We start from the raw sequence: 25186 nt of genomic DNA, 5'->3' as shown, positions 1-25186 counted from the left end.
CCTAAAGAGCCCAAAGATATTAAGCCGCAAATACGTCCTACGCGCGTCTTTTATACGCCGCGCACCACATTTAAAAAATCGTATCGTAAGAACGGTGGGTCCGATCCGCGTGCCGCTTAAAGGCGATTACAGGGGAGATGCAGCCCTTTCCAAAGAGCCATGAATAGACTTTCTACTTCCAAGGAGACCAGAGATATTAACAGATAAAGCGTTACGCTCCAGTCGGATGAGCGAGAAACGCTTGTACAATTGCAACGAATTGGAGGAGAAAGTTTAAACAAACGCGCTGACTTTGAACGCTCACATCTAGGCCGGGCCAGGTCCAAATGGCCTGCAACTCCGCGCGCATCACCTCCATGACTGTCCCTAACGAACGCCACCTGCCACGCTTTCGGCCCGTCCCTGGCGACTTTAAAAAATCGTAGCGTGATAACCGTGGGTCCAATCCGCTTGAAGCTCGAAGGCGATTAGAGGGGAGATGCAGCCCTTTCCAAAGAGCCATGAACAGACTTCCTACTCCCAAGGAGACAAGAGATATTAAGCCACAAATACGTCCGGACCGCGTCTTTTCTCCGCAGCTCACCACATTTAAAAAAATCGTAGCGTGAAAACCGTGGGTTCGATATAGTATACATACAGAGTATATAGTTTGACCAAAAGATCGTGCTGATCTTTGATCTCCTGGTTCTTCATCTCCAGCGCCACTTTCAGACTCATAATGTCCTCCTCTATGGGCTGGTATAACACAGACACGAATCATCACTACAGCCAGTACAATGGAAAGGTGGGAATGTGTACTGAATGTGTACTGACGTTATAAGTGAGAGGTGGTGGTACTGGTGGATGTGTACTGACACTATAAGGGATCTCTACCTGCAGTGACAGTTTGAGCTTCTCAAGTTCTTCCTCCAGAGATTTCTTCTCCTGTTCACAGGCCATTTTCATATCTGCCAGAGCAAGTATCATTACTGCTGGATATAACACAGATTGTATATACTACATAATTACTGCTGAATATATAAAATATAATATATATAGTACTATACATATATTAGTGTCACTTTTATTGGAGCCTAAAGGCTAACATTCATTATTAGTTATGTTAGTATTATTGCATTTCCATAGTACTTACTCTTGATGGACCTGTTATGCTCCTCCTCCTCCTGCTGTTTCTGCAGGAGCTCTGTCTCCTCCTGCTGCTTGTGTTTCAGCATCTCCTGAAGAACCTGCAGCTCCTTCTGCTTCTGCAACCTCAACTCCTTCAGCTGCTCAAACAAACTGTTCTCCAACTCCTCCTTCTCACACCGCAAACACTCCAATCGGGCCACAGGCCCCACTAGTGACACAGAACCACACACACACACACACACAGACACACACACACACACACACACAGAGAGAGATAAACATGTATAAATGTATAAGAATTTGTGGATAAAATTATTATGAGATTATTTATAATCAAACGACTACACTACACAACCACATCTTCCTTTTATTTACATATTATACAGATATTTAGAGATATTTACATTTTATTTACCCGCGTGCGTCTCTCTTCTCCAAGGTAGCGGAGAGATATGAAAGGATAAAAGGGGAAAAGAATAAAATGCACGTCGGTTTTAAATTCGCAGGCTACCTGCGCTGAAGGCGTGGAAAACGAGCACGTGACGGAAAGGCTTCCGTACCCGATGGGTCCAAATCACATGCCCAGCAAAGTAGCCTTAAACCTGGACACACAATGGAGACCATTTGACCCTTTAAAATCATACTACAACCAGACTTCCAGGCCCAAGAGGTCACACAGTCATGCCCAGCAAAGTAGCTCTGGGCCTGGGCACACTTCACGCAGTTTGACCGTTTAAATAAAACTAGAAACAGACTTCCTGGCCCAAGAGGTCACAGTCATACCCAGCAAAGTACGTTTAAACCTGGAAACAAATCAGATCCTTTCTGTCATTCAAAGGAATGGGCCTGCAACTCACAACCACATCCCCAGTGAAGCGCACCGTCACCCAGCCACACTACCCCACCTTGCCCGTCCTGGAACAACCACACCTCCAGGGCACCACATGCCAATCTCTCATGCCCAGCAAACTGCAACCTCACGCAGCCAGGCCACACACTGTCTCCCCTTGTACAGTCCAAGGACGAACTCCTCCACAAACCTGGTGTTCACGCGCACACACGCAATTACAACGAATTGGTGGAGAACTTTGAAACAAACGTGCTGACTTTGAATACTCACATCTAGGCTGGGCCAGGTCCAAATGGCCTGCAGCTCGGTGCGCATTAACTGCTTGACTGTCCGTCACGAACGCCACCTGCCAAGCGTTCGTTCCGTCCCTGGCGGATTTTAAAAAATCATAGCGTGAAAACCGTGGGATCGATCCGCGTGCCGCTCGAAGGCAATTACAGGGGAGATGGAGCCCTTTCCAAAAAGGCATGAACAGACTTCCTACTCCCAAGGAGCCCAAAGATATTAAGCCGCAAATACGTCCTACGCGCGTCTTTTCTACGCCGCGCACCACATTTAAAAAATCGTAGCGTAAGAACGGTGGGTCCGATCCGCGTGCCGCTTAAAGGCGATTACAGGGGAGATGCAAACCTTTCCAAAGAGCCATGAAAAGACTTTCTACTCCCAAGGAAACAAGAGATATTAAGCCGCAATGACGTCCGACGCGCGCATTTTCTCCGCCGCGCACCACATTTAAAAAAATCATAGCGTGAAAACCGTGGGTTCGATCCGCGTGCCGCTCGAAGGCGATTACAGGGGAGATGCAGCCCTTTCCAAAGAGCCATGAACAGACTTTCTACTCCCAATGAGACAAGAGATATCAAGCCGCAAATACGTCCGGCGCGCATCTATTCTCCGCCGCGCAACACATTTAAAAAAAATCGTAGCGTGAAAACCGTGGGTTCGATCCGCGTGCCGCTTAAAGGCGATTACAGGGGAGATGCAGCCCTTTCCAAAGAGCCATGAAAAGACTTTCTACTCCCAAGGAGACAAGAGATATTAAGCCGAAATGACGTCCGACGCGCGCATTTCCTCCGCCGCGCACCACATTTAAAAAAATCATAGCGTGAAAACCGTGGGTTCGATCCGCGTGCCGCTCGAAGGCGATTACAGGGGAGATGCAGCCCTTTCCAAAGAGGCATGAACAGACTTCCTACTCCCAAGGAGCCCAAAGATATTAAGCCGCAAATACGTCCTACGCGCGTCTTTTCTACGCCGCGCACCACATTAAAAAAATCGTATCGGAAGAACGGTGGGTCCAATCCGCGTGCCGCTTAAAGGCGATTACAAGGGAGATGCAAACCTTTCCAAAGAGCCATGAAAAGACTTTCTACTCCCAAGGAGACAAGAGATATTAAGCCGAAATGACGTCCGACGCGCGCATTTTCTCCGCCGCGCACCACATTTAAAAAAATCATAGCGTGAAAACCGTGGGTTCGATCCGCGTGCCGCTCGAAGGCGATTACAGCGGAGATGCAGCCCTTTCCAAAGAGCCATGAAAAGACTTTCTACTCCCAAGGAGACAAGAGATATTAAGCCGAAATGACGTCCGACGCGCGCATTTCCTCCGCCGCGCACCACATTTAAAAAAATCATAGCGTGAAAACCGTGGGTTCGATCCGCGTGCCGCTTAAAGGCGATTACAGGGGAGATGCAGCCCTTTCCAAAGAGCCATGAACAGACTTTCTACTCCCAATGAGACAAGAGATATTAAGCCGCAAATACGTCCGGCGCGCGTCTTTTCTCCGCCGCGCAACACATTTAAAAAAAATCGTAGCGTGAAAACCGTGGGTTCGTTCCGCGTGCCGCTCGAAGGCGATTACAGGGGAGATGCATCCCTTTCAAAAGAGCCATGAACAGACTTTCTACTCCCAAGGAGACCAGAAATATTAACATATAAAGCGTTACGCTCCAGTCGGATGAGCGAGAAACGCTTGTACAATTGCAACGAATTGGAGGAGAAAGTTTAAACAAACGCGATGAATTTGAACGCTCACATCTAGGCCGGGCCAGGTCCAAATGGCCTGCAACTCGGTGCGCATCACCTCCATGACTGTCCCTAACGAACGCCACCTGCCACGCTTTAGGCCCGTCCCTAGAGGCATTAAAAAATCGTAGCGTAATAACGATGGTTCCGATCCGCGTGCCGCTCGAAGGCGATTACAGGGGAGATGCATCCCTTTCCAAAGAGCCATGAACAGACTTTCTACTCCCAAGGAGCCCAAAGATATTAAGCCGCAAATACGTCCTACGCGCGTCTTTTCTACGCCGCGCACCACATTTAAAAAATCGTAGCGTAAGAACGGTGGGTCCGATCCGCGTGCCGCTTAATGCCGATTACAGGGGAGATGCAGCCCTTTCCAAAGAGCCATGAACAGACTTCCTACTCGCAAGGAGACAAGAGATATTAAGCCGCAATGATGTCCGTCGCGCGCATTTTCTCCGCCGCGCACCACATTTAAAAAATCGTAGCGTGAGAACGGTGGGTCCGATCCGCGTGCCGCTTAAAGGCGATTACAGGGGAGATGCAGCCCTTTCCAAAGAGCCATGAACAGACTTTCTACTCCCAAGGAGACAAGAGATATTAAGCCGAAATGACGTCCGACGCGCGCATTTTCTCCGCCGCGCACCACATTTTAAAAAATCATAGCGTGAAAACCGTGGGTTTGATCCGCGTGCCGCTCGAAGGCGATTACAGGGGAGATGCAGCCTTTTCCAAAGAGCCATGAACAGACTTTCTACTCCCAATGAGACAAGAGATATTAAGCCGCAAATACGTCCGGCGCGCGTCTTTTCTCCGCCGTGCAACACATTTAAAAAAAATCGTAGCGTGAAAACCGTGGGTTCGATCCGCGTGCCGCTCGAAGGCGATTACAGGGGAGATGCATCCCTTTCAAAAGAGCCATGAACAGACTTTCTACTCCCAAGGAGACCAGAAATATTAACATATAAAGCGTTACGCTCCAGTCGGATGAGCGAGAAACGCTTGTACAATTGCAACGAATTGGAGGAGAAAGTTTAAACAAACGCGCTGAATTTGAACGCTCACATCTAGGCCGGGCCAGGTCCAAATGGCCTGCAACTCGGTGCGCATCACCTCCATGACTGTCCCTAACGAACGCAACCTGCCACGCTTTCGGCCCGTCCCTAGAGGCATTAAAAAATCGTAGCGTGATAACGATGGTTCCGATCCGCGTGCCGCTCGAAGGCGATTACAGGGGAGATGCAGCCCTTTCCAAAGAGCCATGAACAGACTTTCTACTCCCAAGGAGCCCAAAGATATTAAGCCGCAAATACGTCCTACGCGCGTCTTTTCTACGCCACGCACAACATTTAAAAGGTCGAAGCGTAAGAACGGTGGGTCCGATCCGCGTGCCGCTTAAAGGCGATTACAGCGGAGACGCAACCCTTTCCAAAGAGCCATGAAAAGACTTTCTACTCTCAAAGAGACAAGAGATATTAAGCCGAAATGACGTCCGACACGCGCATTTTCTCCGCCGCGCACCACATTAAAAAAAATCATAGCGTGAAAACCGTGGGTTCGATCCGCGTGCCGCTCGAAGGCGATTACAGGGGAGATGCATCCCTTTCAAAAGAGCCATGAACAGACTTTCTACTCCCAAGGAGACCAGAAATATTAACATATAAAGCGTTACGCTCCAGTCGGATGAGCGAGAAACGCTTGTACAATTGCAACGAATTGGAGGAGAAAGTTTAAACAAACGCGATGAATTTGAACGCTCACATCTAGGCCGGGCCAGGTCCAAATGGCCTGCAACTCGGTGCGCATCACCTCCATGACTGTCCCTAACGAACGCCACCTGCCACGCTTTCGGCCCGTCCCTAGAGGCATTAAAAAATCGTAGCGTGATAACGATGGTTCCGATCCGCGTGCCGCTCGAAGGCGATTACAGTGGAGATGCAGCCCTTTCCTAAGAGCCATGAACAGACTTTCTATTCCCAAGGAGACAAGAGATATTAAGCCGCAATGACGTCCGACGCGCGCATTTTCTCCGCCGCGCAGCACATTTAAAAAATTCATAGCGTGAAAACCGTGGGTTCGATCCGCGTGCCGCTCGAAGGCGATTACAGGGGAGATGGAGCCCTTTCCAAAGAGCCATGAACAGACTTTCTACTCCCAATGAGACAAGAGATATCACAGCCGCAAATACGTCCGGCGCGCGTCTTTTCTCCGCCGCGCAACACATTTAAAAAAAATCGTAGCGTAAGAACGGTGGGTCCGATCCGCGTGCCGCTTAAAGGCGATTACAAGGGAGATGCAACCCTTTCCAAAGAGCCATGAACAGACTTTCTACTCCCAAGGAGACAAGAGATATTAAGCCGCAATGACGTCCGACGCGCGCATTTTCTCCGACGCGCACCACGTTTAAAAAATCGTAGCGTGAGAACGGTGGGTCCGATCCGCGTGCCGCTTAAAGGCGATTACAGGGGAGATGCATCCCTTTCCAAAGAGCCATGAACAGACTTTCTACTCCCAAGGAGACCAGAGATATTAACAGATAAAGCGTTACGCTCCAGTCGGATGAGCGAGAAACGCTTGTACAATTGCAACGAATTGGAGGAGAAAGTTTAAACAAACGCGCTGACTTTGAACGCTCACATCTAGGCCGGGCCAGGTCCAAATGGCCTGCAACTCGGCGCGCATCACCTCCATGACTGTCCCTAACGAACGCCACCTGCCACGCTTTCGGCCCGTCCCTGTCGGCATTAAAAAATCGTAGCGTGATAACGATGGTTCCGATCCGCGTGCCGCGCGAAGGCGATTACAGGGGAGATGCAGCCCTTTCCAAAGAGCCATGAACAGACTTTCTACTCCCAAGGAGCCCAAAGATATTAAGCCGCAAATACGTCCTACGCGCGTCTTTTCTACGCCGCGCACCACATTTAAAAAATCGTAGCGTGAAAACCGTGGGTTCGATCCGCGTGCCGCTCGAAGGCGATTACAGGGGAGATGCAGCCCTTTCCAAAGAGCCATGAACAGACTTCCTACTCCCAACGAGACAAGAGATATTAAGCCGCAATGACGTCCGACGCACGCATTTATTGCTCCACGCACCACATTTAAAAAATCGTAGCGTGAGAACGGTGGGTCCGATCCGCGTGCCGCTTAAAGGCGATTACAGGGGAGATGCAGCCCTTTCCAAAGAGCCATGAACAGACTTTCTACTCCCAAGGAGACAAGAGATATTAAGCCGAAATGACGTCCGACGCGCGCATTTTCTCCGCCGCGCACCACATTTTAAAAAATCATAGCGTGAAAACCGTGGGTTCGATCCGCGTGCCGCTCGAAGGCGATTACAGGGGAGATGCAGCCCTTTCCAAAGAGCCATGAACAGACTTTCTACTCCCAATGAGACAAGAGATATTAAGCCGCAAATACGTCCGGCGCGCGTCTTTTCTCCGCCGTGCAACACATTTAAAAAAAATCGTAGCGTGAAAACCGTGGGTTCGATCCGCGTGCCGCTCGAAGGCGATTACAGGGGAGATGCATCCCTTTCAAAAGAGCCATGAACAGACTTTCTACTCCCAAGGAGACCAGAAATATTAACATATAAAGCGTTACGCTCCTGTCGGATGAGCGAGAAACGCTTGTACAATTGCAACGAATTGGAGGAGAAAGTTTAAACAAACGCGCTGAATTTGAACGCTCACATCTAGGCCGGGCCAGGTCCAAATGGCCTGCAACTCGGTGCGCATCACCTCCATGACTGTCCCTAACGAACGCCACCTGCCACGCTTTCGGCCCGTCCCTAGAGGCATTAAAAAATCGTAGCGTGATAACGATGGTTCCGATCCGCGTGCCGCTCGAAGGCGATTACAGTGGAGATGCAGCCCTTTCCTAAGAGCCATGAACAGACTTTCTATTCCCAAGGAGACAAGAGATATTAAGCCGCAATGACGTCCGACGCGCGCATTTTCTCCGCCGCGCAGCACATTTAAAAAATTCATAGCGTGAAAACCGTGGGTTCGATCCGCGTGCCGCTCGAAGGCGATTACAGGGGAGATGCAGCCCTTTCCAAAGAGCCATGAACAGACTTTCTACTCCCAAGGAGCCCAAAGATATTAAGCCGCAAATACGTCCTACGCGCGTCTTTTCTACGCCGCGCACCACATTTAAAAAATCGTAGCGTAAGAACGGTGGGTCCGATCCGCGTGCCGCTTAAAGGCGATTACAGGGGAGATGCAGCCCTTTCCAAAGAGCCATGAACAGACTTTCTACTCCCAATGAGACAAGAGATATTAAGCCGCAATGACGTCCGACGCGCGCATTTTCTCCGCCGCGCACCACATTTAAAAAAATCATAGCGTGAAAACCGTGGGTTCGATCCGCGTGCCGCTCGAAGGCGATTACAGGGGAGATGCAGCCCTTTCCAAAGAGCCATGAACAGACTTTCTACTCCCAATGAGACAAGAGATATTAAGCCGCAAATACGTCCGGCGCGCGTCTTTTCTCCGCCGCGCACCACATTTAAAAAAAATCGTAGCGTGAAAACCGTGGGTTCGATCCGCGTGCCGCTCGAAGGCGATTACAGGGGAGATGCAGCCCTTTCCAAAGAGCCATGAACAGACTTTCTACTCCCAAGGAGACCAGAGATATTAACAGATAAAGCGTTACGCTCCAGTCGGATGAGCGAGAAACGCTTGTACAATTGCAACGAATTGGAGGAGAAAGTTCAAACAAACGCGCTGACTTTGAACGCTCACATCTAGGCCGGGCCAGGTCCAAATGGCCTGCAACTCGGCGCGCATCACCTCCATGACTGTCCCTAACGAACGCCACCTGCCACGCTTTCGGCCCGTCCCTGTCGGCATTAAAAAATCGTAGCGTGATAACGATGGTTCCGATCCGCGTGCCGCGCGAAGGCGATTACAGGGGAGATGCAGCCCTTTCCAAAGAGCCATGAACAGACTTCCTACTCCCAACGAGACAAGAGATATTAAGCCGCAATGACGTCCGACGCGCGCATTTATTGCGCCGCGCACCACATTTAAAAAATCGTAGCGTGAGAACGGTGGGTCCGATCCGCGTGCCGCTTAAAGGCGATTACAGGGGAGATGCAGCCCTTTCCAAAGAGCCATGAACAGACTTTCTACTCCCAAGGAGACAAGAGATATTAAGCCGCAAATACGTCCGGCGCGCGTCTTTTCTCCGCCGCGCAACACATTTAAAAAAAATCGTAGCGTGAAAACCGTGGGTTCGATCCGCGTGCCGCTCGAAGGCGATTACAGGGGAGATGCATCCCTTTCAAAAGAGCCATGAACAGACTTTCTACTCCCAAGGAGACCAGAAATATTAACATATAAAGCGTTACGCTCCAGTCGGATGAGCGAGAAACGCTTGTACAATTGCAACGAATTGGAGGAGAAAGTTTAAACAAACGCGCTGAATTTGAACGCTCACATCTAGGCCGGGCCAGGTCCAAATGGCCTGCAACTCGGTGCGCATCACCTCCATGACTGTCCCTAACGAACGCCACCTGCCACGCTTTCGGCCCGTCCCTAGAGGCATTAAAAAATCGTAGCGTGATAACGATGGTTCCGATCCGCGTGCCGCTCGAAGGCGATTACAGTGGAGATGCAGCCCTTTCCTAAGAGCCATGAACAGACTTTCTATTCCTAAGGAGACAAGAGATATTAAGCCGCAATGACGTCCGACGCGCGCATTTTCTCCGCCGCGCACCACATTTAAAAAAATCATAGCGTGAAAACCGTGGGTTCGATCCGCGTGCCGCTCGAAGGCGATTACAGGGGAGATGCAGCCCTTTCCAAAGAGCCATGAACAGACTTCCTACTCCCAACGAGACAAGAGATATTAAGCCGCAATGACGTCCGACGCACGCATTTATTGCTCCACGCACCACATTTAAAAAATCGTAGCGTGAGAACGGTGGGTCCGATCCGCTTGCCGCTTAAAGGCGATTACAGGGGAGATGCAGCCCTTTCCAAAGAGCCATGAACAGACTTTCTACTCCCAAGGAGACAAGAGATATTAAGCCGAAATGACGTCCGACGCGCGCATTTTCTCCGCCGCGCACCACATTTTAAAAAATCATAGCGTGAAAACCGTGGGTTCGATCCGCGTGCCGCTCGAAGGCGATTACAGGGGAGATGCAGCCCTTTCCAAAGAGCCATGAACAGACTTCCTACTCCCAACGAGACAAGAGATATTAAGCCGCAATGACGTCCGACGCACGCATTTATTGCTCCACGCACCACATTTAAAAAATCGTAGCGTGAGAACGGTGGGTCCGATCCGCGTGCCGCTTAAAGGCGATTACAGGGGAGATGCAGCCCTTTCCAAAGAGCCATGAAGAGACTTTCTACTCCCAAGGAGACAAGAGATATTAAGCCGCAATGACGTCCGACGCGCGCATTTTCTCCGCCGCGCACCACATTTAAAAAAATCATAGCGTGAAAACCGTGGGTTCGATCCGCGTGCCGCTCGAAGGCGATTACAGGGGAGATGCAGCCCTTTCCAAAGAGCCATGAACAGACTTTCTACTCCCAATGAGACAAGAGATATTAAGCCGCAAATACGTCCGGCGCGCGTCTTTTCTCCGCCGTGCAACACATTTAAAAAAAATCGTAGCGTGAAAACCGTGGGTTCGATCCGCGTGCCGCTCGAAGGCGATTACAGGGGAGATGCATCCCTTTCAAAAGAGCCATGAACAGACTTTCTACTCCCAAGGAGACCAGAAATATTAACATATAAAGCGTTACGCTCCTGTCGGATGAGCGAGAAACGCTTGTACAATTGCAACGAATTGGAGGAGAAAGTTTAAACAAACGCGCTGAATTTGAACGCTCACATCTAGGCCGGGCCAGGTCCAAATGGCCTGCAACTCGGTGCGCATCACCTCCATGACTGTCCCTAACGAACGCCACCTGCCACGCTTTCGGCCCGTCCCTAGAGGCATTAAAAAATCGTAGCGTGATAACGATGGTTCCGATCCGCGTGCCGCTCGAAGGCGATTACAGTGGAGATGCAGCCCTTTCCTAAGAGCCATGAACAGACTTTCTATTCCCAAGGAGACAAGAGATATTAAGCCGCAATGACGTCCGACGCGCGCATTTTCTCCGCCGCGCAGCACATTTAAAAAATTCATAGCGTGAAAACCGTGGGTTCGATCCGCGTGCCGCTCGAAGGCGATTACAGGGGAGATGCAGCCCTTTCCAAAGAGCCATGAACAGACTTTCTACTCCCAAGGAGCCCAAAGATATTAAGCCGCAAATACGTCCTACGCGCGTCTTTTCTACGCCGCGCACCACATTTAAAAAATCGTAGCGTAAGAACGGTGGGTCCGATCCGCGTGCCGCTTAAAGGCGATTACAGGGGAGATGCAGCCCTTTCCAAAGAGCCATGAACAGACTTTCTACTCCCAATGAGACAAGAGATATTAAGCCGCAAAGACGTCCGACGCGCGCATTTTCTCCGCCGCGCACCACATTTAAAAAAATCATAGCGTGAAAACCGTGGGTTCGATCCGCGTGCCGCTCGAAGGCGATTACAGGGGAGATGCAGCCCTTTCCAAAGAGCCATGAACAGACTTTCTACTCCCAATGAGACAAGAGATATTAAGCCGCAAATACGTCCGGCGCGCGTCTTTTCTCCGCCGCGCACCACATTTAAAAAAAATCGTAGCGTGAAAACCGTGGGTTCGATCCGCGTGCCGCTCGAAGGCGATTACAGGGGAGATGCAGCCCTTTCCAAAGAGCCATGAACAGACTTTCTACTCCCAAGGAGACCAGAGATATTAACAGATAAAGCGTTACGCTCCAGTCGGATGAGCGAGAAACGCTTGTACAATTGCAACGAATTGGAGGAGAAAGTTCAAACAAACGCGCTGACTTTGAACGCTCACATCTAGGCCGGGCCAGGTCCAAATGGCCTGCAACTCGGCGCGCATCACCTCCATGACTGTCCCTAACGAACGCCACCTGCCACGCTTTCGGCCCGTCCCTGTCGGCATTAAAAAATCGTAGCGTGATAACGATGGTTCCGATCCGCGTGCCGCGCGAAGGCGATTACAGGGGAGATGCAGCCCTTTCCAAAGAGCCATGAACAGACTTCCTACTCCCAACGAGACAAGAGATATTAAGCCGCAATGACGTCCGACGCGCGCATTTATTGCGCCGCGCACCACATTTAAAAAATCGTAGCGTGAGAACGGTGGGTCCGATCCGCGTGCCGCTTAAAGGCGATTACAGGGGAGATGCAGCCCTTTCCAAAGAGCCATGAACAGACTTTCTACTCCCAAGGAGACAAGAGATATTAAGCCGCAATGACGTCCGACGCGCGCATTTTCTCCGCCGCGCACCACATTTAAAAAAATCATAGCGTGAAAACCGTGGGTTCCATCCGCGTGCCGCTCGAAGGCGATTACAGGGGAGATGCAGCCCTTTCCAAAGAGCCATGAACAGACTTTCTACTCCCAATGAGACAAGAGATATTAAGCCGCAAATACGTCCGGCGCGCGTCTTTTCTCCGCCGCGCAACACATTTAAAAAAAATCGTAGCGTGAAAACCGTGGGTTCGATCCGCGTGCCGCTCGAAGGCGATTACAGGGGAGATGCATCCCTTTCAAAAGAGCCATGAACAGACTTTCTACTCCCAAGGAGACCAGAAATATTAACATATAAAGCGTTACGCTCCAGTCGGATGAGCGAGAAACGCTTGTACAATTGCAACGAATTGGAGGAGAAAGTTTAAACAAACGCGCTGAATTTGAACGCTCACATCTAGGCCGGGCCAGGTCCAAATGGCCTGCAACTCGGTGCGCATCACCTCCATGACTGTCCCTAACGAACGCCACCTGCCACGCTTTCGGCCCGTCCCTAGAGGCATTAAAAAATCGTAGCGTGATAACGATGGTTCCGATCCGCGTGCCGCTCGAAGGCGATTACAGTGGAGATGCAGCCCTTTCCTAAGAGCCATGAACAGACTTTCTATTCCCAAGGAGACAAGAGATATTAAGCCGCAATGACGTCCGACGCGCGCATTTTCTCCGCCGCGCACCACATTTAAAAAAATCATAGCGTGAAAACCGTGGGTTCCATCCGCGTGCCGCTCGAAGGCGATTACAGGGGAGATGCAGCCCTTTCCAAAGAGCCATGAACAGACTTTCTACTCCCAATGAGACAAGAGATATTAAGCCGCAAATACGTCCGGCGCGCGTCTTTTCTCCGCCGCGCAACACACTTAAAAAAAATCGTAGCGTGAAAACCGTGGGTTCGATCCGCGTGCCGCTCGAAGGCGATTAGAGGGGAGATGCATCCCTTTCCAAAGAGCCATGAACAGACTTCCTACTCCCAAGGAGACAAGAGATATTAAGCCACAAATACGTCCGGACCGCGTCTTTTCTCAGCAGCTCACCACATTTAAAAAAATCGTAGCGTGAAAACCGTGGGTTCGATATAGTATACATACAGAGTATATAGTTTGACCAAAAGATCGTGCTGATCTTTGATCTCCTGGTTCTTCATCTCCAGCGCCACTTTCAGACTCATAATGTCCTCCTCTATGGGCTGGTATAACACAGACACGAATCATCACTACAGCCAGTACAATGGAAAGGTGGGAATGTGTACTGAATGTGTACTGACGTTATAAGTGAGAGGTGGTGGTACTGGTGGATGTGTACTGACACTATAAGGGATCTCTACCTGCAGTGACAGTTTGAGCTTCTCAAGTTCTTCCTCCAGAGATTTCTTCTCCTGTTCACAGGCCATTTTCATATCTGCCAGAGCAAGTATCATTACTGCTGGATATAACACAGATTGTATATACTACATAATTACTGCTGAATATATAAAATATAATATATATAGTCCTATACATATATTAGTGTCACTTTTATTGGAGCCTAAAGGCTAACATTCATTATTAGTTATGTTAGTATTATTGCATTTCCATAGTACTTACTCTTGATGGACCTGTTATGCTCCTCCTCCTCCTGCTGTTTCTGCAGGAGCTCTGTCTCCTCCTGCTGCTTGTGTTTCAGCATCTCCTGAAGAACCTGCAGCTCCTTCTGCTTCTGCAACCTCAACTCCTTCAGCTGCTCAAACAAACTGTTCTCCAACTCCTCCTTCTCACACCGCAAACACTCCAATCGGGCCACAGGCCCCACTAGTGACACAGAACCACACACACACACACACACACACACACACACACACACACACACACACACACACACACACAGAGAGAGATAAACATGTATAAATGTATAAGAATTTGTGGATAAAATTATTATGAGATTATTTATAATGAAACGACTACACTACACAACCACTTCTTCCTTTTATTTACATATTATACAGATATTTAGAGATATTTACATTTTATTTACCCGCGTGCATCTCTCTTCTCCAAGGTAGCGGAGAGATATGAAGGGATAAAAGGGGAAAAGAATAAAATGCACGTCGGTTTTAAATTCGCAGGCTACCTGCGCTGAAGGCGTGGAAAACGAGCACGTGACGGAAAGGCTTCCGTACCCGATGGGTCCAAATCACATGCCCAGCAAAGTAGCCTTAAACCTGGACACACAATGGAGACCATTTGACCCTTTAAAATCATACTACAACCAGACTTCCAGGCCCAAGAGGTCACACAGTCATGCCCAGCAAAGTAGCTCTGGGCCTGGGCACACTTCAAGAAGTTTGACCGTTTAAATAAAACTAGAAACAGACTTCCTGGCCCAAGAGGTCACACAGTCATGCCCAGCAAGGTTGCTTTAAACGTGGGCACACTTCAGACCGTTTCACTCTTTAAATCATTCAAAGCACCACATTTCAAGGCCCAAGAGGTCACAGAATCATGCCCATCAAAGTAGCTCTGGGCCTGGGCACACTTCACGCAGTTTGACCCTTTAAATAATACTACAACCAGACGCATACAGGTGCGCACATATACACAGATACACATTCTGTTTAATTTCTTCACATCTGCACACTAGAGTAAGCTGAGGGTATAGTGTTAAACCAGGTACTACATACAGAGTATATAGTATACATACAGAGTATATAGTTTGACCAAAAGATCGTGCTGATCTTTGATCTCCTGGTTCTTCATCTCCAGCGCCACTTTCAGACTCATAATGTCCTCCTCTATGGGCTGGTATAACACACACACGAATCATCACTACAGCCAGTACAATGGAAAGGTGGGAATGTGTACTGAATGTGTACTGACGTTATAAGTGAAAGGTGGAGGTACTGGTGGATGTGTACTGACACTATAAGGGATCTCTACCTGCAGTGACAGTCTGAGCTTCTCAAGTTCTTCCTCCAGAGATTTCTTCTCCTGTTCACAGGCCATTTTCATATCTGCCAGAGCAAGTATCATTACTGCTGGATATAACACAGATTGTATATACTACATAATTACTACTGAATATATAAAATATAATATATATAGTACTATACATATATTAGTATCACTTTTATTGGAGCCTAAAGGCTAACATTCATTATTAGTTATGTAAGTATTATAGCATTTCCATAGTACTTACTCTTGATGGACCTGTTATGCTCCTCCTCCTCCTGCTGTTTCTGCAGGAGCTCTGTCTCCTCCTGCTGCTTGTGTTTCAGCATCTCCTGAAGAACCTGCAGCTCCTTCTGCTTCTGCAACCTCAACTCCTTTGGCTGCTCCAACAAACTGTTCTCCAACTCCTCCTTCTCACACCGCAAACACTCCAATCGGGCCACAGGCCCCACTAGTGACACAGAACCACACACACACACACACACACACACACAGACAAAGAGAGAGATAAACATGTATAAATGTATAAGAATTTGTGGATAAAATTATTATGAGATTATTTATAATGAAACGACTACACTACACAACCACTTCTTCCTTTTATTTACATATTATACAGATATTTAGAGATATTTACATTTTATTTACCCGCGTGCGTCTCTCTTCTCCAAGGTAGCGGAGAGATATGAAAGGATAAAAAGGGAAAAGAATAAAATGCGCGTCGGTTTTAAATTCGCAGGCTACCTGCGCTGAAGGCGTGGAAAACGAGCACATGACGGAAAGGCTTCCGTACCCGATGGGTCCAAATCACATGCCCAGCAAAGTAGCCTTAAACCTGGACACACAATGGAGACCATTTGACCCTTTAAAATCATACTACAACCAGACTTCCAGGCCCAAGAGGTCACACAGTCATGCCCAGCAAAGTAGCTCTGGGCCTGGGCACACTTCACGCAGTTTGACCGTTTAAATAAAACTAAACCAGACACATACAGGTGCGCACATATACACAGATACACATTCTGTTTAATTTCTTCACATCTGCAGACTAGAGTAAGCTGAGGGTATAGTGTTAAACCAGGTACTACATAAACAGTATATAGTATATATACAGAGGATATAATGTTAAACCAGGTACTACATACAGAGTATATAGTTTGATCAAAACATCGTGCTGATCTTTGATCTCCTGGTTCTTCATCTCCAGCGCCACTTTCAGACTCATAATGTCCTCCACTATGGGCTGGTATAACACACACACGAATCATCACTACAGCCAGTACAATGGAAAGGTGGGAATGTGTACTGAATGTGTACTGACGTTATAAGTGAAAGGTGGAGGTACTGGTGGATGTGTACTGACACTATAAGGGATCTCTACCTGCAGTGACAGTCTGAGCTTCTCAAGTTCTTCCTTCAGAGATTTCTTCTCGTGTTCACAGGCCATTTTCATATCTGCCAGAGCAAGTATCATTACTCCTGGATATAACACAGATTGTATATACTACATAATATCTACTGAATATATAAAATATAATATATATAGTACTATACATATATTAGTATCACTTTTATTGGAGCCTAAAGGCTAACATTCATTATTAGTTATGTTAGTATTATTGCATTTCCATAGTACTTACTCTTGATGGACCTGTTATGCTCCTCCTCCTCCTGCTGCTTGTGTTTCAGCATCTCCTGAAGAACCTGCAGCTCCTTCTGCTTCTGCAACCTCAACTCCTTCGGCTGCTCCAACAAACTGTTCTCCAACTCCTCCTTCTCACACCGCAAACACTCCAATCGGACCACAGGCCCCACTAGTGACACAGAACCACACACACACACAGACACACACACACACACACACACACAGAGAGATAAACATGTATAAATGTATAAGAATTTGTGGATAAAATTATTATGAGATTATTTATAATCAAACGACTACACTACACAACCACTTCTTCCTTTTATTTACATATTATACAGATATTTACATTTTATTTACCCGCGTGCGTCTCTCTTCTCCAAGGTAGCGGAGAGATATGAAAGGATAAAAGGGGAAAAGAATAAAATGCACGTCGGTTTTAAATTCGCAGGCTACCTGCGCTGAAGGCGTGGAAAACGAGCACGTGACGGAAAGGCTTCCGTACCCGATGGGTCCAAATCACATGCCCAGCAAAGTAGCCTTAAACCTGGACACACAATGGAGACCATTTGACCCTTTAAAATCATACTACAACCAGACTTCCAGGCCCAAGAGGTCACACAGTCATGCCCAGCAAAGTAGCTCTGGGCCTGGGCACACTTCACGCAGTTTGACCGTTTAAATAAAACTAGAAACAGACTTCCTGGCCCAAGAGATCACACAGTCATGCCCAGCAAGGTTACTTTAAACGTGAGCACACTTCAGACCGTTTCACTCTTTAAATCGTTCAAAGCACCACATTTCAAGGCCCAAGAGGTCACACAGTAATGCCCAGCAAAGTAGCTCTGGGCCTGGGCACACTTCATGCAATTTGACCCTTTAAATCATACTACAACCAGACTTCCAGGCACAAGAGGTCACACAGTCATGCCCAGCAAGGTTACTTTAAACGTGGGCACACTTCAGACCGTTTCACTCTTTAAATCATTCAAAGCACCACATTTCAAGGCCCAAGAGGTCACAGAATCATGCCCATCAAAGTAGCTCTGGGCCTGGGCACACTTCACGCAGTTTGACCCTTTAAAGAATACTACAACCAGACACATACAGGTGCGCACATATACACAGATACACATTCTGTTTAATTTCTTCACATCTGCAGACTAGAGTAAGCTGAGGGTATAGTGTTAAACCAGGTACTACATAAACAGTATATAGTATATATACAGAGGATATAGTGTTAAACCAGGTACTACATACAGAGTATATAGTATACATACAGAGTATATAGTTTGACCAAAAGATCGTGCTGATCTTTGATCTCCTGGTTCTTCATCTCCAGCGCCACTTTCAGACTCATAATGTCCTCCTCTATGGGCTGGTATAACCCACAGACACGAATCATCACTACAGCCAGTACAATGGAAAGGTGGGAATGTGTACTGAATGTGTACTGACGTTATAAGTGAAAGGTGGAGGTACTGGTGGATGTGTACTGACACTATAAGGGATCTCTACCTGCAGTGACAGTCTGAGCTTCTCAAGTTCTTCCTCCAGAGATTTCTTCTCCTGTTCACAGGCCATTTTCATATCTGCCAGAGCAGGTATCATTACTGCTGGATATAACATAGATTGTATATACTACATAATTACTACTGAATATATAAAATATAATATATATAGTACTATACATATATTAGTATCACTTTTACTGGAGCCTAAAGGCTAACATTCATTATTAGTTATTTTAGTATTATTGCATTTCCATAGTACTTACTCTTGATGGACCTGTTATGCTCCTCCTCCTCCTGCTCTTTCTGCAGGAGCTCTGTCTCCTCCTGCTGCTTGTGTTTCAGCATCTCCTGAAGAACCTGCAGCTCCTTCTGCTTCTGCAACCTCAACTCCTTTGGCTGCTCCAACAAACTGTTCTCCAACTCCTCCTTCTCACACCGCAAACACTCCAATCGGGCCACAGGCCCCACTAGTGACACAGAACCACACACACACACACACACACACACACAGACAAAGAGAGAGATAAACATGTATAAATGTATAAGAATTTGTGGATAAAATTATTATGAGATTATTTATAATGAAACGACTACACTACACAACCACTTCTTCCTTTTATTTACATATTATACAGATATTTAGAGATATTTACATTTTATTTACCCGCGTGCGTCTCTCTTCTCCAAGGTAGCGGAGAGATATGAAGGGATAAAAGGGGAAAAGAATAAAATGCACGTCGGTTTTAAATTCGCAGGCTACCTGCGCTGAAGGCGTGGAAAACGAGCACGTGACGGAAAGGCTTCCGTACCCGATGGGTCCAAATCACATGCCCAGCAAAGTAGCCTTAAACCTGGACACACAATGGAGACCATTTGACCCTTTAAAATCATACTACAACCAGACTTCCAGGCCCAAGAGGTCACACAGTCATGCCCAGCAAAGTAGCTCTGGGCCTGGGCACACTTCACGCAGTTTGACCCTTTAAATAATACTACAACCAGACTTCCAGGCACAAGAGGTCACACAGTCATGCACAGCAAAATAGCTCTGGGCCTGGGCACACTTCATTCACTTTGTACCTTTAAATCATACTACTACTACTACCAGACTTCCAGGCCCAAGAGGTCACACAGTCATGCACAGCAAAGTAGCTCTGGGCCTGGGCACACTTCATTCACTTTGTACCTTTAAATCATACTGCTACTACTACCAGACTTCCAGGCCCAAGAGGTCAAACACAGTCATGCACAGCAAAGTAGCTCTGGGCCTGGGCACACTTCAATCACTTTGTGCCTTTAAATCATACTACTACTACCAGACTTCCAGGGCCAAGAGGTCACACAGTCATGCACAGCAAAGTAGCTCTGGGCCTGGGCACACTTCACGCAGTTTGACCATTTAAATAAAACTAGAAACAGACTTCCTGGCCCAAGAGGTCACACAGTCATGCCCATCAAAGTAGCTCTGGGCCTGGGCACACTTCACGCAGTTTGACCCTTTAAATAATACTACAACCAGACACATACAGGTGCGCACATATACACATTCTTTTTAATTTCTTCACATCTGCAGACTAGAGTAAGCTGAGGGTATAGTGTTAAACCATGTACTACATAAACAGTATATAGTATATATACAGAGGATATCATGTTAAACCAGGTACTACATACAGAGTATATAGTTTGACCAAAAGTTCGTGCTGATCTTTGATCTCCTGGTTCTTCATCTCCAGCGCCACTTTCAGACTCAATGTCCTCCTCTATGGGCTGGTATAACACACACACGAATCATCACTACAGCCAGTACAATGGAAAGGTGGGAATGTGTACCGAATGTGTACTGACGTTATAAGTGAAAGGTGGAGGTACTGGTGGATGTGTACTGACACTATAAGGGATCTCTACCTGCAGTGACAGTCTGAGCTTCTCAAGTTCTTCCTCCAGAGATTTCTTCTCCTGTTCACAGGCCATTTTCATATCTGCCAGAGCAAGTATCATTACTGCTGGACATAACACAGATTGTATATACTACATAATTACTACTGAATATATAAAATATAATATATATAGTACTATACATATATTAGTATCACTTGTATTGGAGCCTAAAGGCTAACATTCATTATTAGTTATGTTAGTATTATTGCATTTCCATAGTACTTACTCTTGATGGACCTGTTATGCTCCTCCTCCTCCTGCTGTTTCTGCAGGAGCTCTGTCTCCTCTTGCTGCTTGTGTTTCAGCATCTCCTGAAGAACCTGCAGCTCCTACTGCTTCTGCAACCTCAACTCCTTCAGCTGCTCCAACATATTGTTCTCCAACTCCTCCTTCTCACACTGCAAACACTCCAATCGGGCCACATGCCCCACTAGTGACACAGAACCACACACACACACACACACAGAGAGAGAGATAAACATGTATAAATGTATAAGAATTTGTGGATAAAATTACTATGAGATTATTTATAATCAAACGACTACACTACACAACCACATCTTCCTTTTATTTACATATTATACAGATATTTAGAGATATTTACATTTTATTTACAAGCGTGCGTCTCTCTTCTCCAAGGTAGCGGAGAGATATGAAAGGATAAAAGGGGAAAAGAATAAAATGCACGTCGGTTTTAAATTCGCAGGCAACCTGCGCTGAAGGCGTGGAAAACGAGCACGTGACGGAAAGGCTTCCGTACCCGATGGGTCCAAATCACATGCCCAGCAAAGTAGCCTTAAACCTGGACACACAATGGAGACCATTTGACCCTTTAAAATCATACTACAACCAGACTTCCAGGCCCAAGAGGTCACACAGTCATGCCCAGCAAAGTAGCTCTGGGCCTGGGCACACTTCACGCAGTTTGACCGTTTAAATAAAACTAAACCAGACACATACAGGTGCGCACATATACACAGATACACATTCTGTTTAATTTCTTCACATCTGCAGACTAGAGTAAGCTGAGGGTATAGTGTTAAACCAGGTACTACATAAACAGTTTATAGTATATATACAGAGGATATAATGTTAAACCAGGTACTACATACAGAGTATATAGTTTGATCAAAACATCGTGCTGATCTTTGATCTCCTGGTTCTTCATCTCCAGCGCCACTTTCAGACTCATAATGTCCTCCACTATGGGCTGGTATAACACACACACGAATCATCACTACAGCCAGTACAATGGAAAGGTGGGAATGTGTACTGAATGTGTACTGACGTTATAAGTGAAAGGTGGAGGTACTGGTGGATGTGTACTGACACTATAAGGGATCTCTACCTGCAGTGACAGTCTGAGCTTCTCAAGTTCTTCCTCCAGAGATTTCTTCTCCTGTTCACAGGCCATTTTCATATCTGCCAGAGCAAGTATCATTACTGCTGGACATAACACAGATTGTATATACTACATAATTACTACTGAATATATAAAATATAATATATATAGTACTATACATATATTAGTATCACTTGTATTGGAGCCTAAAGGCTAACATTCATTATTAGTTATGTTAGTATTATTGCATTTCCATAGTACTTACTCTTGATGGACCTGTTATGCTCCTCCTCCTCCTGCTGTTTCTGCAGGAGCTCTGTCTCCTCTTGCTGCTTGTGTTTCAGCATCTCCTGAAGAACCTGCAGCTCCTACTGCTTCTGCAACCTCAACTCCTTCAGCTGCTCCAACATATTGTTCTCCAACTCCTCCTTCTCACACCGCAAACACTCCAATCGGGCCACATGCCCCACTAGTGACACAGAACCACACACACACACACACAGAGAGAGAGATAAACATGTATAAATGTATAAGAATTTGTGGATAAAATTACTATGAGATTATTTATAATCAAACGACTACACTACACAACCACATCTTCCTTTTATTTACATATTATACAGATATTTAGAGATATTTACATTTTATTTACAAGCGTGCGTCTCTCTTCTCCAAGGTAGCGGAGAGATATGAAAGGATAAAAGGGGAAAAGAATAAAATGCACGTCGGTTTTAAATTCGCAGGCAACCTGCGCTGAAGGCGTGGAAAACGAGCACGTGACGGAAAGGCTTCCGTACCCGATGGGTCCAAATCACATGCCCAGCAAAGTAGCCTTAAACCTGGACACACAATGGAGACCATTTGACCCTTTAAAATCATACTACAACCAGACTTCCAGGCCCAAGAGGTCACACAGTCATGCCCAGCAAAGTAGCTCTGGGCCTGGGCACACTTCACGCAGTTTGACCGTTTAAATAAAACTAAACCAGACACATACAGGTGCGCACATATACACAGATACACATTCTGTTTAATTTCTTCACATCTGCAGACTAGAGTAAGCTGAGGGTATAGTGTTAAACCAGGTACTACATAAACAGTATATAGTATATATACAGAGGATATAATGTTAAACCAGGTACTACATACAGAGTATATAGTTTGATCAAAACATCGTGCTGATCTTTGATCTCCTGGTTCTTCATCTCCAGCGCCACTTTCAGACTCATAATGTCCTCCACTATGGGCTGGTATAACACACACACGAATCATCACTACAGCCATTACAATGGAAAGGTGGGAATGTGTACTGAATGTGTACTGACGTTATAAGTGAAAGGTGGAGGTACTGGTGGATGTGTACTGACACTATAAGGGATCTCTACCTGCAGTGACAGTCTGAGCTTCTCAAGTTCTTCCTTCAGAGATTTCTTCTCGTGTTCACAGGCCATTTTCATATCTGCCAGAGCAAGTATCATTACTCCTGGATATAACACAGATTGTATATACTACATAATATCTACTGAATATATAAAATATAATATATATAGTACTATACATATATTAGTATCACTTTTATTGGAGCCTAAAGGCTAACATTCATTATTAGTTATGTTAGTATTATTGCATTTCCATAGTACTTACTCTTGATGGACCTGTTATGCTCCTCCTCCTCCTGCTGTTTCTGCAGGAGCTCTGTCTCCTCCTGCTGCTTGTGTTTCAGCATCTCCTGAAGAACCTGCAGCTCCTTCTGCTTCTGCAACCTCAACTCCTTCAGCTGCTCCAACAAACTGTTCTCCAACTCCTCCTTCTCACACCGCAAACACTCCAATCGGACCACAGGCCCCACTAGTGACACAGAACCACACACACACACAGACACACACACACACACACAGAGAGATAAACATGTATAAATGTATAAGAATTTGTGGATAAAATTATTATGAGATTATTTATAATCAAACGACTACACTACACAACCACTTCTTCCTTTTATTTACATATTATACAGATATTTACATTTTATTTACCCGCGTGCGTCTCTCTTCTCCAAGGTAGCGGAGAGATATGAAAGGATAAAAGGGGAAAAGAATAAAATGCACGTCGGTTTTAAATTCGCAGGCTACCTGCGCTGAAGGCGTGGAAAACGAGCACGTGACGGAAAGGCTTCCGTACCCGATGGGTCCAAATCACATGCCCAGCAAAGTAGCCTTAAACCTGCACACACAATGGAGACCATTTGACCCTTTAAAATCATACTACAACCAGACTTCCAGGCCCAAGAGGTCACACAGTCATGCCCAGCAAAGTAGCTCTGGGCCTGGGCACACTTCACGCAGTTTGACCCTTTAAATAATACTACAACCAGACTTCCAGGCACAAGAGGTCACACAATCATGCACAGCAAAGTAGCTTTGGGCCTGGGCACACTTCATTCACTTTGTACCTTTAAATCATACTACTACTACTACCAGACTTCCAGGCCCAAGAGGTCACACAGTCATGCACAGCAAAGTAGCTCTGGGCCTGGGCACACTTCATTCACTTTGTACCTTTAAATCATACTGCTACTACTACCAGACTTCCAGGCCCAAGAGGTCAAACACAGTCATGCACAGCAAAGTAACTCTGGGCCTGGGCACACTTCAATCACTTTGTGCCTTTAAATCATACTACTACTACCACCAGACTTCCAGGGCCAAGAGGTCACACAGTCATGCACAGCAAAGTAGCTCTGGGCCTGGGCACACTTCATGCAGTTTGACCCTTTAAATAATACTACAACCAGACACATACAGGTGCACACATATACACAGATACACATTCTGTTTAATTTCTTCACATCTGCAGACTAGAGAAAGCTGAGGGTATAGTGTTAAACCAGGTACTACATAAACAGTATATAGTATATATACAGAGGATATAGTGTTAAACCAGGTACTACATACAGAGTATATAGTATACATACAGAGTATATAGTTTGACCAAAAGATCGTGCTGATCTTTGATCTCCTGGTTCTTCATCTCCAGCGCCACTTTCAGACTCATAATGTCCTCCTCTATGGGCTGGTATAACCCACACACACGAATCATCACTACAGCCAGTACAATGGAAAGGTGGGAATGTGTACTGAATGTGTACTGATGTTATAAGTGAAAGGTGGAGGTACTGGTGGATGTGTACTGACACTATAAGGGATCTCTACCTGCAGTGACAGTCTGAGCTTCTCAAGTTCTTCCTCCAGAGATTTCTTCTCCTGTTCACAGGCCATTTTCATATCTGCCAGAGCAAGTATCATTACTGCTGGATATAACATAGATTGTATATACTACATAATTACTACTGAATATATAAAATATAATATATATAGTACTATACATATATTAGTATCACTTTTATTGGAGCCTAAAGGCTAACATTCATTATTAGTTATGTTAATAT

This window comes from Electrophorus electricus, chromosome 5 (assembly GCF_041902795.1).
Source record: "Electrophorus electricus isolate QZ-2024a chromosome 5, ASM4190279v1, whole genome shotgun sequence".
Lineage (NCBI taxonomy): Eukaryota > Metazoa > Chordata > Actinopteri > Gymnotiformes > Gymnotidae > Electrophorus > Electrophorus electricus.
The sequence above is the reverse complement of the archived record's forward strand: the minus strand, read 5'-3'. Positions refer to the sequence as shown.